Below are 16,872 nucleotides of genomic sequence, written 5' to 3' on the forward strand. Positions count from 1 at the left end.
AACAGTGAAAAGGCCTTGGTCTGTCCCATTGGGGAATGTGCCTGTTAATTAAGTCTGAAGTGACTGCAGGCTAAAGTCAAACACTTTGAATTACTCTGGAAAGAAGGGCCAGGGTTGTAAACCAGGGAGCCGCGGCCTACTGCACCCAGGGGACTTAAACCACCCCTCAGAGTGGAATAAAAGGGGGCTATGTGTGTGTGTGCATGTGTGAGAGGGTCATCGCTAGGGGAAACGGACTGGGGGCAGTGGAGGGTGTGTGTGTGTGTGTGTGCGCATGTGCGTGCGTGTGTGTGTGTGTGTGTAAGGGGTGGTCACACACAGTTGGTGTTAATAGTGGGGTTAGTCTATTTCACTCAGGAGCTGCAGGAAAAACTGTTGGCTAATGAGAATTTAATGAACAGGTCGACCGGTCAACACTTGAGAGTTGTGTTTTCAGTGGTGAAGGGGACTGTGTGAGAGGGAGGCTGGACTGGACTGTGTTTTAGAAAGTGTCTGAGCATGGTGACAGAGAGAGGAGAGGGGTTCTGGAAACCACCATTACTTAACCTCTGAATGACTCTAAGGTGTTAGAATGTTGTTTCAATAAAGTTATTCAAACGCTGATGTTAAAGATCTGTTTGTGTTTAATAGTCTACACTCGCAGAGGTATTTGAAATAATCAATGTGCGCAAAGTCTTCCCTTATCCCATGAAGTTCTACGGAGGGAGGGTAGGCCTAAATCATGGTAAAGTTGAATTACTTTATTAACAGACTATCCTACTTTCATTCAATTGAGACATTTTAATTTCCAAAACATAGGTCTATTCAATACATCGAAACATATGTCAGTCTATTTGATGACAAATGTACATTTCAATGTGAGCACAGACATGTGAAAGAAGTTATGGTAGCCCACTCCTGGGTTACATTTCATCCTGAAACTCCTTAATTTTATACTCAATTACATATCAATATAAATCATCCAGACATACGCTATGCTGCGGTAGTGCTTTTCAAGTAGGCCCCTCTCTCCAATAGTCCCATTCTGCCTCTCATCACTCAAGTCAGGCAAACAGCAGCGACTTGCCCCAGCACGCACTACAGATAATTGCTCTTTAATTTACACAGAGTGCTTTTGTTCCTGGTTCGGGGCATGGTGCTCGGCCACAACAACACAACACAACAACCGACCAAGGCAGCCGTGCCAAGGATCGCAAAGTTCAGCCCACAGCCCACCCATGGCACAATGACTGGGAGTAGACAGTTGAGCAACTGCAGAAGAAAAAGGGTAGTAGAGCTAAGCTATGTGTTGATTGAAAAAGTAGGTTGCCAGCAGACTCCATAGAGAACAAGCTGAAACAGGGCTGCTCGGTTAGGATGCTAGGGATTTAGATGTTACTCTGGATTCCCTGGCTGACACAGCCCCTGGAGGTATGGGTAAAAGCTGGGTTGGGCTGTGGTGCGTGGGCGCTGTCAACAGGACTGAGATGAGTATAGAGCACTCAACACTGAGACCTGGGACTGCATCTCAATAGTCTGCAATGGCTACACCCCTCACCTGGTTGTAGCTGACCCAGCATGGAATCTCAAATCATAAACTGCAGGGGAGGCAACAGAAGAAACACTGAGCGCTGTTGACAGGCTGGGGATAAAATCCACCCACTGATAATCCATGTTGGTCAGCCCCTGAGAATTGAAGCATGGTCCAATCATGTGAACATTGATGGTTGTTTACATTTTTGATCACATTGTGGTGACAACATTTGCCAAAAAACCCAGCATTCTGGACCATCACAAATAATAAAGTAATCTAAGGGACTGTTCAAAAATTACTTGGGGGGTGGGGTGGGGGTCCAAAATAGGAGAGGGGGTGTAACTTTTTATTTTGCTTTGGGGAGGGTTGTATGTCTTTTTTCTTGGGCACAGAGGAGGGGAGTGCATTTTCTCCAAGGTTTACATTCAGTAATTTGCAGGTTTTCCTATATAGGCCTAATTTCTTGCATCCTAGTCACATTTCCTCATCTGCTTGCAGCTTGCACACTCTTGGCATTCTCTCAACCAGCTTCATGAGGCAGTCACCTGGAATGCATTTCAATTAACAGGTGTGCCTTGTTAAAAGTACATTTGTGGAATTTATTTTATTCTTAATGTGTTTGAGCCAATCAGTTCAAATCAAAGTTAATTTGTCACGTGCGCTGAATACAACAGGTGTAGTAGTCCTTACAGTGAAATGCTTACTTACAGGCTCTAACCAATAGTGCAAAAAAAGCTATTAGGTGAACAATAGGTAGTTAAAGAAATAAAACAACAGTAAAAAGACAGGCTGTAAACAGTAGCGAGGCTATAAAAGTAGCGAGGCTACATACAGACACCGGATAGTCAGGCTGATTGAGGTAGTATGTACATGTAGATATGGTTAAAGTGACTATGCATATATGACGAACAGAGAGTAGCAGTAGCATAAAAGAGGGGTTTGGGGGTGGGAACACAATGCAATTAGTCCGGGTAATCATTTGATTACCTGTTCAGGAGTCTTATGGCTTGGGGGTAAAAACTGTTGAGAATACTTTTTGTCCTATACTTGGCACTCAGTTGTGTTGTGACAAGGTAGGGTTGGTATACAGAAGAAAGCCCTATTTGGTAGAAGACCAAGTCCATATTATGGCAAGAACAGCTCAAATAAGCAAAGAAAAAGGACAGTCCATCATTACTTTAAGACATGAAGGTCAGTCAATGCAGAAAATTTCAAGAACTTTGAAAGTTTCTTCAAGTGCAGTCGCTTAAACCATCAAGCTCTATGATGAAACTGACTCTCATGAGGACCGCCACAGGAAAGAAAGACCCAGAGTTACCTCTGCTGCAGAGGATACGTTCATTAGAGTTACCAGCCTCAGAAATTGGCAATTAACTGCACCTCAGATTGCAGCCCAAATCAATGCTTCACAGAGTTCAAGTAACAGACACATATCAACATCAACTGTTCAGAGGAGACTGTGTGAATCAGGCCTTCATGGTCTAATTGCTGCAAAGAAACCACTACTAAAGGACACCAATAAGAAGAAGAGACTTGCTTGGGTCAAGAAACATGAGCAATGGACATTAGACTGGTGGAAATCTATCCTTTTGCCTGATGAGTCCAAATTTTAGATTTTTGGTTCCAACCGCAATGTCTTTGTGAGACGCAGAGTAGGTGAACTGATGATGTCCGCACATGTGTTTCCCACAGTGAAGCATGGAGGAGGAGGTGTGATGGGGGGGGGGGGGGGGGGGCTATGCTGGTGACACTGTCGGTGATTTATTTAGAATTCAAGGCACACTTAACCAGCATGGCTACCATAGCATTCTGCAGTGATACACAATCCCATCTGGTTTGCGCTTTATGGGACTATCATTTGTTTTTCAACGGGATGGTGTTCTGCATCAGATGACGTGGCCTCCACAATCACCCAACCTCAACCCAATTGAGATGGTTTGGGATGAGTTGGACCGCAGAGTGAAGGAAAAGCAGCCAACAAGTGCTCAGCATATGTGGAAACTCCAAGACTGTTGTAAAAGTATTCCAGGTGAAGCTGGTTGAAAGAATGCCAAAAGTGTGCAAAGCTGTCATCAAGGCAAAGTTTGGCTACTTTGAAGAATCTCAAATCTACCCTTGAATGAGTAGGTGTGTCCAAACCTTTGACTGGTACTGTAAATTTGGAGGCGGCAGGTAGCGTAGTGGTTAGAGTGTTGGACTAGTAACCAACCGAAAGGTTGCAAGATTGAATCCCTGAGCTGACAAGGTAAAAATCTGTCCTTCTGCCTCTGAACAAGGCAGTTAACCCACTGTTCCTAGGCTGTCATTGAAAATAAGAATTTGTTCTTAACTGACTTGCCTAGTTAAATAAAGGTATATAAAAAAAATCTACTAAAGAAAGCGTGTCTCATTATCAGAAGTAAAAATACAGCCAGAAAGGTCGGCTACTGTGCCTTCCTAGACCGTATAAACTGTTGACAGTAGACCCACAACTGATCCAAATGGTTGCCTAGGCTAGATGCATTCTTTAGTGGATCATCAATCTCCTAAATTGTCCTAAAGTAATGTGGCCACATATGCTCCCAGCAGGGCCAGTTATTCAGGAAACCTTAACACGCTCTCTGCCTCCTATTTGATCTGAGTGGCTTTCCCTCATGCTCCTAGAACCTAATTCTTCAATATAGCCTTAATATTTGTCATTTCACTTTTAAAGTGTATTACGTTTTATGTGTGGCATGAACACAACAAGTCACAATGTTTTAATCTGAATAGGCTACTTCATAAGTCTCCTGTAGGCTGCCTCCGCAAGTTTATCCACTAATATACTGCGATTCCAGCATCCAAACAGGGCACTTACTGGAGCAATTCGAGTTAAGTGCCTTGCCCAAGGGCACATCAACAAATGATTAACCCACGGTTTTGAACCAGTGACCTTTTGGTTACTGGCCCAATGTGCTTAACCACTAGGCTACTAAAATAATTCCAATCCCTACTTAAAGGTAAATGCAGTTTAGCGGTATGAAAGGGCTGACTTTTGGGGCGGCAGCGTAGTGGTTAGAGTGTTGGACTAGTAACCGGAAGGTTGCGAGTTCAAACCCCCGAGCTGACAAGGTACAAATCTGTCGTTCTGCCCCTGAACAGGCAGTTAACCCACTGTTCCCAGGCCGTCATTGAAAATAAGAATTTGTTCTTAACTGACTTGCCTGGTTAAATAAAGGTTAAATAAAATAAAATTAAGACCATGGGGACACCTGGCCATTGGAAGGGAAGGCTGTTTGTATGGCTGGCTTTATGGACAGCCAGTCCATTCAGCTGCAGTGCAGAAGTAAAGATGGCTGTAGTAGATGGCTTTGGCTAGGTAACTGCTTGCGTGTGCACACATTTTTTATGGGCTTTATAGTACATGTAATTTAACTGTAAAAATGTCCCTTTAAATGTGTCAGGAACCCAAAGAGTCATTATGTTTTCATCTGATTGTCAAAGAAATCACTTCAAACCTTAGGTTAAGTTTGTCTACTCCACAATAAGTCCAGCATCCGAACAGTGTACTGTGCACCCGCAATTTGAATGGAAAGGGACATCTATTACAAACACCATAAGTGTAATGACATTCAGCCTACAAAGTGGTGTGTATTCCTAAAAAAATATATACAATAACAAAAGAAACAAACTTCTAAAATAATTTCTCATTCATGTCTATCCATGTTTCATAATTTGATCTATTTCACCAAAGAAAGCATCCGGGCAAGGCAAACAGTGGCACTCTGTCTTAGTATTTGTAGCCCATGTATCTGATGCTGTCTGGCCAAAAATAATATGACATGTCCAGTCAGCATCAGATACATGGGCTACACATTCTAAGATAGAGGGGCTCTGTTTCGCTCGCTCTGATGCTTTCTCTTCTAGGCAGAGTTGCAAAGAGAAAGCCATATCTCAGACTGGCCAATAAAATTAAAAGATTAAGATGGGCAAAAGAACACAGACACTGGACAGAGGAACTCTGCCTAGAACACCAGCATCCCGGAATCACCTCTTCACTGTTGACGTTGAGACTGGTGATTTGCGGGTACTATTTAATGAAGCTGCCAGTTGAGGACTTGTGAGGCGTCTGTTTCTCAAACTAGACACTCTAATGTACTTGTCCTCTTGCTCAGTTGTGCACCGGGGCCTCCAATTCCTCTTTCTATTCTGTTTAGGGCCAGTTTGCTCTGTTTTGTGAAGGGAGTAGTACACAGCGTTGTACAAGATCTTTGGATCCTTGGCAATTTCTCGCATTGAATAGCCTTCATTTCTCAGAACAAGAATACCCTGATGAGTTTCAGAAGAAAGTTATTTGTTTCTGGCCATTTTGAGCCTGTAATCAAACCCACAAATGTTGATGCTCCAGATACTCAACTAGTCTAAAAAAAGGCCAGTTTTAATTGCTTCTTTAATCAGAACAACAGTTTTCAGCTGTGTTAACATAATATCAAAAGGGTTTTCTAATGATCAATTAGCCTTTTAAAATTATAAACTTGGATTAGCTAACACAACGTGTCATCAGAACACAGGAGTGATGCTTGCTGATAATGGGCCTCTGTACGCATATGTAGAAATCTGTCATTTCCAGCTACAATATTCATTTACAACATTAACAATGTATACACTGTATTTCTGATCAATTTGATGTTATTTGAATAGACAAAAAATGTGCTTTACTTTCAAAAAGTGACCCCAAACTTTTGAACGGTAGTGTAATATTGAATTATGTTTGGTTGACAATACAACCAAATATCAACATTTAAATGTGATGTATCTATTGCTTGGGTAGGTTAATCTGTACCACTGACTTAGTCTGGCTTTAATTCCATTTTGTCTACAAATTAATAATTGATATGTTGGATTCACATCTCCATCGCACCCAAAAATCATAAAACAAAAAAATACAATTAAAATAAAGTTTGAAGTAGTCCAATTCTTTAACTTAGATTTTTGGGTCGATACAGTTATTGTTATTTGTGGTCGTAATCATTATTTAGAGTTAATTTAATGAGTGGGGAGGGTGTGCATTTGTTACAGTACAAGGGGACGGTCATGTGAAAATATTGTTTATGTTGTTGGGGGGGGGGGGGGGGGGGGGTGTATTTTTTTTATGACACCTCGAGTGCTTTCGAAGGTTACCTAATCATATTGGAGGGTTGGACCACAGCAACTGAGTCTAATTACGACGTCCACATTTTGTTTGTACATTATTTGGTTGCATTTTCCATTAAAAAAAACACATTGTGGTGATCGTGACGAGATGTATGTTAGTGCGTATTTTTGACTGTAAGAGAGATACATTTAAAAAACAAGATATATATATGGACGGAAATAGACAAGGAGCTGAGATGTGGATACAACTCAAGAGAAGTGAAACAAGCAAGACATATGAATGGTTAAGGGAAGGGAAAAAGAGAGGGAGCCCTGTGTTTAGAGGGAAAATGAGGAGCACGTGAAACAGCTTAAGGTGAGAGAAGCAGTATAATCCTTTAAAGCCAGTGTCTAAAACCACACAGATGGGATTTAACTCACTATGCAGCCATAAAGTCCTCAGTCCTTACTTCCACAGATGACCATCTTTAGAAGTTCTAATAATATATTTATTGGTTAATGTCATATATCCTGACTTACCAAGCAAGCACCATTTCAACAGCACTGTCTGGCCAGAAACCATTACAATAACTGCCATAATAGTCCATAGACTAGATATGGGAGGGTTTGATACTGGGAAGGAATGTAGTGAACAAAGTACATGATTTAAAGATCACTGGGAAAGTAGTTGGCATCAAATAGGCCCCATTCTACTAAATAATTTGACTGCACCGGGGTCGCCCAACATTAATTTATTAGGTTATATTGGCCACATGCAGGGGCGGATTGACTATCTGCCAATTCTGGCAAATGCCAGATGGGCTGGACCATTTTTTTGTTGGGTGGGTTGGTCGAAATTGACACACATATTTTTGAGAGCACACTCTACACTGTCACCTCACTTCAAAGCATTCCATTAGACGGTTAAAACCATGATTTGGTCAAATAGTAATGTGCATTATGCTCATGATTCCTATATGAAGGTGTCAGCCCTGTCCCTGTGCTTGTGCCCTCACTGGGGCCTGCCACTGTGATGAGTGAGCTACTCTCTTCTCCCCCATGCACACAGAGGAACAGTTATAGTGGTGAGTTGTATCTCCACACAGAGGAACAGTTATAGTGGTGAGTTGTATCTCCAGACAGAGGAACAGTTATAGTGGTGAGTTGTATCTCCAGACAGAGGAAACGTTATAGTGGTGAGTTGTATCTCCAGAGGAACAGTTATAGTGGTGAGTTGTATCTCCAGACAGAGGAACAGTTATAGTGGTGAGTTGTATCTCCAGAGGAATAGGTATAGTGGTGAGTTGTATCTCCAGAGGAATAGTTATAGTGGTGAGTTGTATCTCCACACAGAGGAACAGTTATAGTGGTGAGTTGTATCTCCAGACAGAGGAAACATTATAGTGGTGAGTTGTATCTCCAGAGGAACAGTTATAGTGGTGAGTTGTATCTCCAGAGGAATAGGTATAGTGGTGAGTTGTATCTCCAGAGGAATAGTTATAGTGGTGAGTTGTATCTCCAGACAGAGGAAACGTTATAGTGGTGAGTTGTATCTCCAGAGGAACAGTTATAGTGGTGAGTTGTATCTCCAGAGGAATAGTTATAGTGGTGAGTTGTATCTCCAGAGGAATAGTTATAGTGGTGAGTTGTATCTCCACACAGAGGAACAGTTATAGTGGTGAGTTGTATCTCCACACAGAGGAAAAGTTCTAGTGGTGAGTTGTATCTCCAGACAGAGGAACAGTTATAGTGGTGAGTTGTATCTCCAGACAGAGGAACAGTTATAGTGGTGAGTTGTATCTCCACACAGAGGAACAGTTATAGTGGTGAGTTGTATCTCCACACAGAGGAACAGTTATAGTGGTGAGTTGTATCTCCAGACAGAGGAAAAGTTCTAGTGGTGAGTTGTATCTCTAGAGGAACAGTTATAGTGGTGAGTTGTATCTCCACACAGAGGAACAGTTATAGTGGTGAGTTGTATCTCCAGACAGAGGAAAAGTTCTAGTGGTGAGTTGTATCTCTAGAGGAACAGTTCTAGTGGTGAGTTGTATCTCCAGAGGAATAGTTATAGTGGTGAGTTGTATCTCCACACAGAGGAACAGTTATAGTGGTGAGTTGTATCTCCAGACAGAGGAATAGTTATAGTGGTGAGTTGTATCTCCACACAGAGGAACAGTTATAGTGGTGAGTTGTATCTCCAGACAGAGGAAAAGTTATAGTGGTGAGTTGTATCTCCAGACAGAGGAAAAGTTCTAGTGGTGAGTTGTATCTCTAGAGGAACAGTTATAGTGGTGAGTTGTATCTCCAGTCAGAGGAATAGTTATAGTGGTGAGTTGTATCTCCAGACAGAGGAAAAGTTATAGTGGTGAGTTGTATCTCCACACAGAGGAACAGTTATAGTGGTGAGTTGTATCTCCAGACAGAGGAAAAGTTCTAGTGGTGAGTTGTATCTCCAGACAGAGGAAAAGTTCTAGTGGTGAGTTGTATCTCTAGAGGAACAGTTATAGTGGTGAGTTGTATCTCCAGTGGTGTTTTTAATTATTGTATTTGTTTTAAATATCAGCTGGTTAAAAAAAAGAGGAGGACCAAGACTCACCAGTCACTGGTACAGAAATGGTTCAGAAATGGTGTAATTTAGTGCCTATGTTATGTGTCAGTGCTACTGCCTGTGTAGGTTGTATCGGGTGTGTGTGAGTTGGCGTCACACTGCGATGTGGGCTGGTGTGGATAAAAGGCCAGGGCTGAATTCTTGTCCCAGTCCGCCCCTGGCAACCTGATGGCCAACAACCTCCCCCCCATTCTTGGCTCAAAACATCAAACTTAGAACTGTTCTTATTGGCTGGTCTTGGTTCATGATTGACACCTTTACAAAAAAATATTGCAGTTTTAAAACTGCAGTAAAAGTGCAGTAGCTACAGTCGACTGTGGTATTTTGGATGCAGTAATAGCAGAATGACTGCATTGTACTGCAGTTGAACTGCAGTTATACTGCACTCTGACTGCAATATTTTTTGTAAGGGTAGTTTGTGGCAATGCCGTCCATTTTGGGGTTAGTTAGAATTCACCATGGTCACATTAAACCAGAAATATGTTCCAGTGGTGAAAAGGAGAGCAGTCAATGTAAGCAACACTCCAAAAAAGAAACCTCCCAGTTCTCTCTTAACCAAACATTGACAGAACCCAAATCTGTAGTCAATAAAGTACAAAGTCAGCCTTTCCACCATGGCCTAAGGTTAGTATGTTATGAATGAGTCAAATGTGCCATACTTCTATTTAAAAAAGAAATAGGGAAACTAATGTGACATTGCTGCAGGGGGGATATGGCTCAGTACAGCTCAGCATGGGAGGACTTGGCCATGCTGTGGACCAATGTATAAACCAGCCACACGGAGCCTACTGTCTCTCTGGGAGTCAGTGTGCTTGGCCCAGCAGCCAGGTGCTATATTTACATTTTAACTGCTGGCACGGCCCCAAAGCTTGGGCCTTAAACTTATCTTTGTACTCATCCCCATTAATGGGTGCTGGGGTCCTGTTTAGAGGCCCCTTTGTTTATAAATGTATTGCCCGCTATATATACATATTAGTAGTTATATTATGTTGAGGCCCTCTGGTCGTCTGCCGATTTAATTTCGGTTTTTAGTTCCCTTTTCTTGTATTGTATTGAGTTTGTTTGCCCACGCTCCACTATCTTCCGGGGCTTGTCTCTAGGAGAGTCATAGTTACTCCCGCCGTTTACCCGCGCTTCATTGAATTTCTTCACTTTGACATTCAGAGCACTGGGCAGAAATCACATCGCGTCATCACCCACCTTGGGCCTTCGCGATGCTTTGTTTTAATTAAACAGTCGGATTCCCCTGGTCCGCACCAGTTCTAAGTCAGCTGCTAGGCGCCGGCCGAGGCAACCCCCCGGAGACCCCGCGTAAACGAGGCCAACGAGCACCGTAGCTGGGGAGATCCGCGAGAAGGGCCCGGCAAGCGTCCAGAGTCGCCTCTGCCAACCACCAACCCAACCCCCACCGATCCACCTTCAGAACGCCGACGGACACCACCCCAATGAACCCCCATAAGCAGCCCCTTGCGAGACCACAAACGAGAGCCCACGAGATGGGCCGCACAATGAACTTCCAGCAGTGGCGAGAGAAGGGAGGCGGTGCAGTAGATCAATTATCCTTCCTACGGCTAGTTTGCAGAGACTGTGGGCCCCTGAAGGTATTTAGCATTCAATCTGGACGCCATCTAATAACCCTCCCTGATTCCCATCAGTCACTCAGACAACTTGGCATGGATAGAAAGCAGCAGCACGCTTCAAACAGTAGAAGGGATAACATCTCCCACCATGACATGACAGGCTGGGTGGATGAAGTAGCTTTGGGGAGAAGAGAATAGGCCACAGTTTGTTCTGCCCGTTTCCTGTCTCGCTCGATAGGTTTACACTGTGGCTTTGATGCCCATTCAACACCGAAGAAACGAAATAAACAAAACCGAGGAATCTGTTGCAAAAAAAAAAAGCTGCACTGTGGCTTTGACCCTCATTCAACACAGAAGAACCAGAAAAGAAAAGATGGAACAAATATTACAACAAATGTTATGGTTAAAATCAAATATTTTGATTAATAAAAAAATTCTAGTTTAAAAATTATATTATATTTATTAATGATATTATGAATAGAAATGAAGGAGTTGTGTCACATATGCAGATATCAAAAATAATTGGGAATATCTGCTCAATCCAAATTTACAATCAACTGATTGCAGCACTACCACAAAAATGGAGGAGGCAAGTGAAAAAGGGAGAAGGTAGGAAACTTGTTATTCTGCCATATATTAAAGATTAAAGACAAATTGTCTGAAAGGAACAGGCATAAATAGAAAAATATACCAGTTTCATCTGAGGACAAAAAGGTTGACAGCTGCGCCATACAGGTTGCAAACTAAATTGGATGAGATTTTTGATGTACCAATTCCATAGCATATGGTTTATGAACTGGTACAAAAAAACTACACTTGACTCAACAATTAGAGTTATTCAATATACATTATTATATACAATTCTTGCCACCAACAGAATGCTATATGTTTGGGGCATACAACAATCTCGGCTCTGTAGGATTTGCTGTGAAGAGACAGAATCAATAGGTAATTTATTCTGGTATTGCCCCTATGTAGCTTGTTTCTGGTCACAGGTTCAGGAATGGTTAAAAAATCACAACATGCACTTAAAATGAACCTTACAAATAGCAGTGTTGGGCAAATCTGGAAAGCCATAGTCAGTCAATAAATAATATAATAATACTCGTAGGAAAGGTTTTCTTCTTTAGCTCACAATCTGTGGATAATATACGATTAGAACGATTCAAAAATGTTGTAAATAATCCCAGCACAATTGAAAAATATATGGCACATGGAAACCAAACAAGGGCGGTCTATGGTGATAAGTGGGATGGGCTGAGAGTGGCTGAGGGTTGGTCTATGGTGATAGGTGAGATGGGCTGAGAGTGGCTGAGGGTTGGTCTACGGTGATAGGTGGGATGGGCTGAGAGTGGCTGAGGGTTGGGATTAAAGAGTTTGTTTGGTAATGTATTATTGTTATATATAAAAGTACCATGTATTTGAAATGGATATGTTAAAAGAGTATGTCAAATGTATAGGTAAAATGTATGTACAGTGGGGAGAACAAGGATTTGATACACTGCCGATTTTTAAGGTTTTCCTACTTACAAAGCATGTGGAGGTCTGTAATTTTTATCATAGGTACACTTCAACTGTGCGAGACGGAATCTAAAATCAGAAAAGCAGAACTTAATATTTGGTACAGAAACCTTTGTTCGCAATTACAGAGATCACACGTTTCCTGTAGTTCTTGACCAGGTTTGCACACACCGCAGCAGGGATTTTGGCCCACTCCTCCATACAGACCTTCTCCAGATCCTTCAGGTTTCGGGGCTGTCGCTGGGTAATACGGACTTTCAGCTCCCTCAAAAGATTTTCTATTGGGTTCAGGTCTGGAGACTGGCTAGGCCACTCCAGGACCTTGAGATGCTTCTTACAGAGCCACTCCTTAGTTGCCCTGGCTCTGTGTTTCGGGTCGTTGTCATGCTGGAAGACCCAGCCACGACCCATCTTCAATGCTCTTACTGAGGGAAGGAGGTTGTTGGCCAAGATCTTGCGATACATGTCCCCATCCATCCTCCCCTCAATATGGTGCAGTTGTTATGTCCCCTTTGCAGAAAAGCATCCCTAAAGAATGATGTTTCCACCTCCATGCTTCACGGTTGGGATGGTGTTCTTGTGGTTGTACTCATTCTTCTTCTTCCTCCAAACACGGCGAGTGGAGTTTAGACCAAAAAGCTCTATTTTTGTCTCATCAGACCACATGACCTTCTCTCAATCCTCCTCTGGATCATCCAGATGGTCATTGGCAACCTTCAGACGGGCCTGGACATGCGCTGGCTTGAGCAGGGGGACCTTGCGTGCGCTGCAGGATTTTTATCCATGACGGCGTAGTGTGTTGCTAATGGTTTTCTTTGAGACTGTGGTCCCAGCTCTCTTCAGGTCATTGACCAGGTCCTGCCGTGTAGTTCTGGCCTGATCCCTCACCTTCCTCAGGATCATTGATGCCCCACGAGGTGAGATCTTGCATGGAGCCCCAGACCGAGGGTGATTGACCGTCATCTTGAACTTCTTCCATTTTCTAATAATTGCGCCAACAGTTGTTGCCTTCTCACCAAGCTGCTTGCCTATTGTCCTGTAGCCCATCCCAGGCTTGGGCAGGTCTACAATTGTATCCCTGATGTCCTTACACAGCTCCCTGGTCTTGGCCATTGTGGAGAGGTTGGAGTCTGTTTGATTGAGTGTGTGGAAAGGTGTCTTTTATGCAGGTAACGAGTTCAAACAGGTGCAGTTAATACAGGTAATGAGTGGAGAACAGGAGGGCTTCTTAAAGAAAAACTAACAGGTCTGTGAGAGCCGGAATTCTTACTGGTTGGTAGGTGATCAAATACATATGTCATGCAATAAAATGCTAATTAATTACTTACAAATCATACAATGTGATTTTCTGGATTTTTCTTATAGATTCAGGCTCTCACAGTTGAAGTGTACCTGTGATAAAAATTACAGACATCTACATGCTTTGTAAGTAGGAAAACCTGCAAAATCGGCGGTGTATCAAATACTTGTTCTCTCCCCACTGTATATGTAGCAAAAAAGCAACAACCAAAAAAACTACGATATTTGTCCTCCGAAGAGGGAGGGGTTAACTAACATAGCAATTTAAAAAATAGATATTTAAAAAACCCCACAGAAGAACCTAAATAAATAATTCAGTGGAATCTGTGTGTGACAGCAGCACCCACCAGGCTCCTAAAGCACCACCTAATTACCGCCTTCGTTCCCAAGGTCATAGAGGAATGTGTTCCAAAATGAATTACACTCCCACTTTATCTCTCCTCCCTCTATTTCTCTCTCTCTCTATCCCTCTCTTTCACTTACTTTCTCTCTTTCTCTCTCTCCTTCTCTTCGCTCTAGCTAATGGCTTACATGTGTGTGCTGTGTGGCTACAAAAGAGATAGCTTTCATTTCTGTGACACACAATACTGTCCCAGCAGCCCTCAGACCGACAGTCAGTCTGTGCCGTGTGAAGAACAGAATGCCCTGTTAAGCTTAGCTTGCTGTACACACACACCAGCCATTTGCCAACCCACCTGTCCAAACCACGAGGTCCTACTAATCCGTTTTTGTAATTGCCGCCTATTTATCAAAGGAAAGAGAGAGACAGAGAAGATAAGAGAACTCATGTGTTTTCTAACTTCTTTCTACACTCGTTTCACATTTCACACCTGATAGCTGAAAAAAGATCTTGATGTGTGTGTATAACGGATGTGAAACGGCTAGCTAGTTAGCGGTGGTTCTAGTGTAACGGATGTGAAACGGCTAGCTAGTTAGCGGTGGTTCTAGTGTAACGGATGTGAAACGGCTAGCTAGTTAGCGGTGGTTCTAGTGTAACGGATGGGAAACGGCTAGCTAGTTAGCGGTGGTGCGCGCTAAATGGCGTTTCAATCGGTGACGTCACTTGAAGTAGTGGTTCCCCATGCACTGCAAGGGCTTTTGTGGAGCGATGGGTAACGATGCTTCGTGGGTGACTGTTGTTGATGTGTGCAGAGGGTCCCTGGTTCGTGCCCGGGTATGGGCGAGGGGACGGTCTAAAGTTATACTGTTACATGTGTTCTAATGTGTGTTCATGATGCATTAGAGCTTTTCTTCTGATTGTTTTATAGATACGAAGGTGTAAATGCAGGTGTGTGTGTCTGGATCCAGACTTTTAAGGAGATAAAGGGGAGGGATCTAGACACCGGTAAGGAGGCAGGGTGTAGCCTATGTGAGGTAAGAGGGACTCTTGTACATGTCATCAACAATGGGCTTGAGGCCTCGAATACCACACAGCAGCTGTGGCTTGAAGAGTTGAACTTGTTTTTTTTCTCTCTTTCACTCTCTCTCTCTGTCTCTGTCTCTCCCCATATTTTTATTTTCCCAGCAGACCAGCCATTCAACAAAAGAGGTTGAAAAAAGGTGTTTTTAAATGCAAGACTCATAGAGCTATGTGAGGCCTATGCTACCTCTGGAATGGCCCCATATGTTTCACATTATAAAGGTCTCCAGCACAGCAAAGCCCCAAAAAGCATGGAGACCCAAACCAATGCAAAAGACGGCTCAACAAATAGGACATGTACAGTTGTGCAATTCTCTCACTGAGTGAAAAGCTGCAGCCAAAGCTTGATGAGGAGATCATGGTTTTTAATGAACTACACTCACTGTCGAATTCAAACAAATCACAACCACACTGCTTGTAGTTTGAATGACACCGGTAATAACCCACTTCTCTCTCTATCCTGAATCCCGCCTGGTATTTTGAATCAATTCCCCGAAGCGAAATGTGCCTGAACCACAGGTTAAAACTTCACCAGACTCCATGAAACTACTCCAGAACTTACTTTGATGAACTAGCGCAACACTGAAACCAGCTCCCCTGCAAGTATAGCACTACAAACAACTTCAAAACACCAAACCTTACCGTTTTAGAAGCAAAGAAAGTCACTTTTATTTTCCTCCTTTCTTTAAAATCCTTCGTCAGTCAGACACTGCTAGGGAGAGGTGGGTAAAGTCCAGTCCAGGTGAAGACGAGTAAAATAGCTCTCTGCCCGTCACACAGGCTTAGAGGAAGTTGACTGGCTCTCCTCTGCTGGAATGCGGTGATTAGAGGCACTTCTTCTGTGAGCTCACTTTGTTCAGGCTCTGCTGCCCCCACTGCTGCTCCCTCCCAGGCTGTTGCTGCTGGCTCCTACTACTGGCTGTTGCTGCTGGCTCCTACTACTAGCTGTTGCTGCTGGCTCCTACTACTGGCTGTTGCTGCTGGCTCCTACTACTGGCTGTTGCTGCTGGCTCCTACTACTGGCTTTTCCTTCCAGGCTGTTGCTGCTGGCTCCTACTACTGGCTGTTGCTGCTGGCTCCTACTACTGGCTGTTGCTGCTGGCTCCTACTACTGGCTGTTGCTGCTGGCTCCTACTACTGGCTGTTGCTGCTGGCTCCTACTACTGGCTGTTGCTGCTGGCTCCTACTACTGGCTGTTGCTGCTGGCTCCTACTACTGGCTGTTGCTGCTCCCTTCCAGGCTGTTGCTGCAGGCTCCTACTACTGGCTGTTGCTGCTGGCTCCTACTACTGGCTGTTGCTGCTGGCTCCTACTACTGGCTGTTGCTGCTGGCTCCTACTACTGGCTGTTGGCTGCTGCAGGCCGTGTTAAAATGGAAGCTCTGCTCCCATCAACCCTCAACACACTTCCTCCAGTCAGACGAGGCTGCTAGCTGCTGCAGCCGCCACAAGTTCTGGCACGGGATAGTCCTCCCACTGTGTTGCTGCCTCCCTCCCTGATCCCTCCCTCCTCCACTTTCCCTCCCTTCCCCTCCCTTTCCACACACGCACACTTTCCACACACACACGCACACACACACGCACACACACACACACGCACACACACACACACACACACACACACACACACACATATATACACCAGTGGTGGAAAAAGTACTACTCAATAGTCATACTTGAGTAAAAGTAAAGGTACCTTAATGGAAAATGACTGAAGTAAAAGTGAAAGTCACCCAGTAAAATACTACTTGGGTAAAAGTCTAAAAGTATTTGTTTTATCAACAACAACAAAAAACATACTACCTACTCATTCAAGGGTTTTTCTTTATTTTTACTAGTTTC

At 43.4% G+C, this 16,872-nt stretch overlaps 1 protein-coding gene across 2 annotated transcripts in view; it reads right to left on the reverse strand.

Annotated features, from left to right (window-relative positions):
• Positions 1-16,476, reverse strand: part of LOC110508633 (tensin-3) — an 83,766-nt gene extending 67,290 nt beyond the window's left edge. For both annotated transcript variants that reach the window (XM_021589290.2, XM_021589288.2), the window contains exon 1: positions 15,675-16,476. The gene's annotated coding sequence lies outside the window, so the exon portion shown is untranslated. The remainder of the gene's footprint in view (positions 1-15,674) is intronic.
• Between the last annotated feature and the right edge of the window lie 396 nt (positions 16,477-16,872).

Source organism: Oncorhynchus mykiss, chromosome 28 (genome assembly GCF_013265735.2).
Source record: "Oncorhynchus mykiss isolate Arlee chromosome 28, USDA_OmykA_1.1, whole genome shotgun sequence".
NCBI lineage: Eukaryota > Metazoa > Chordata > Actinopteri > Salmoniformes > Salmonidae > Oncorhynchus > Oncorhynchus mykiss.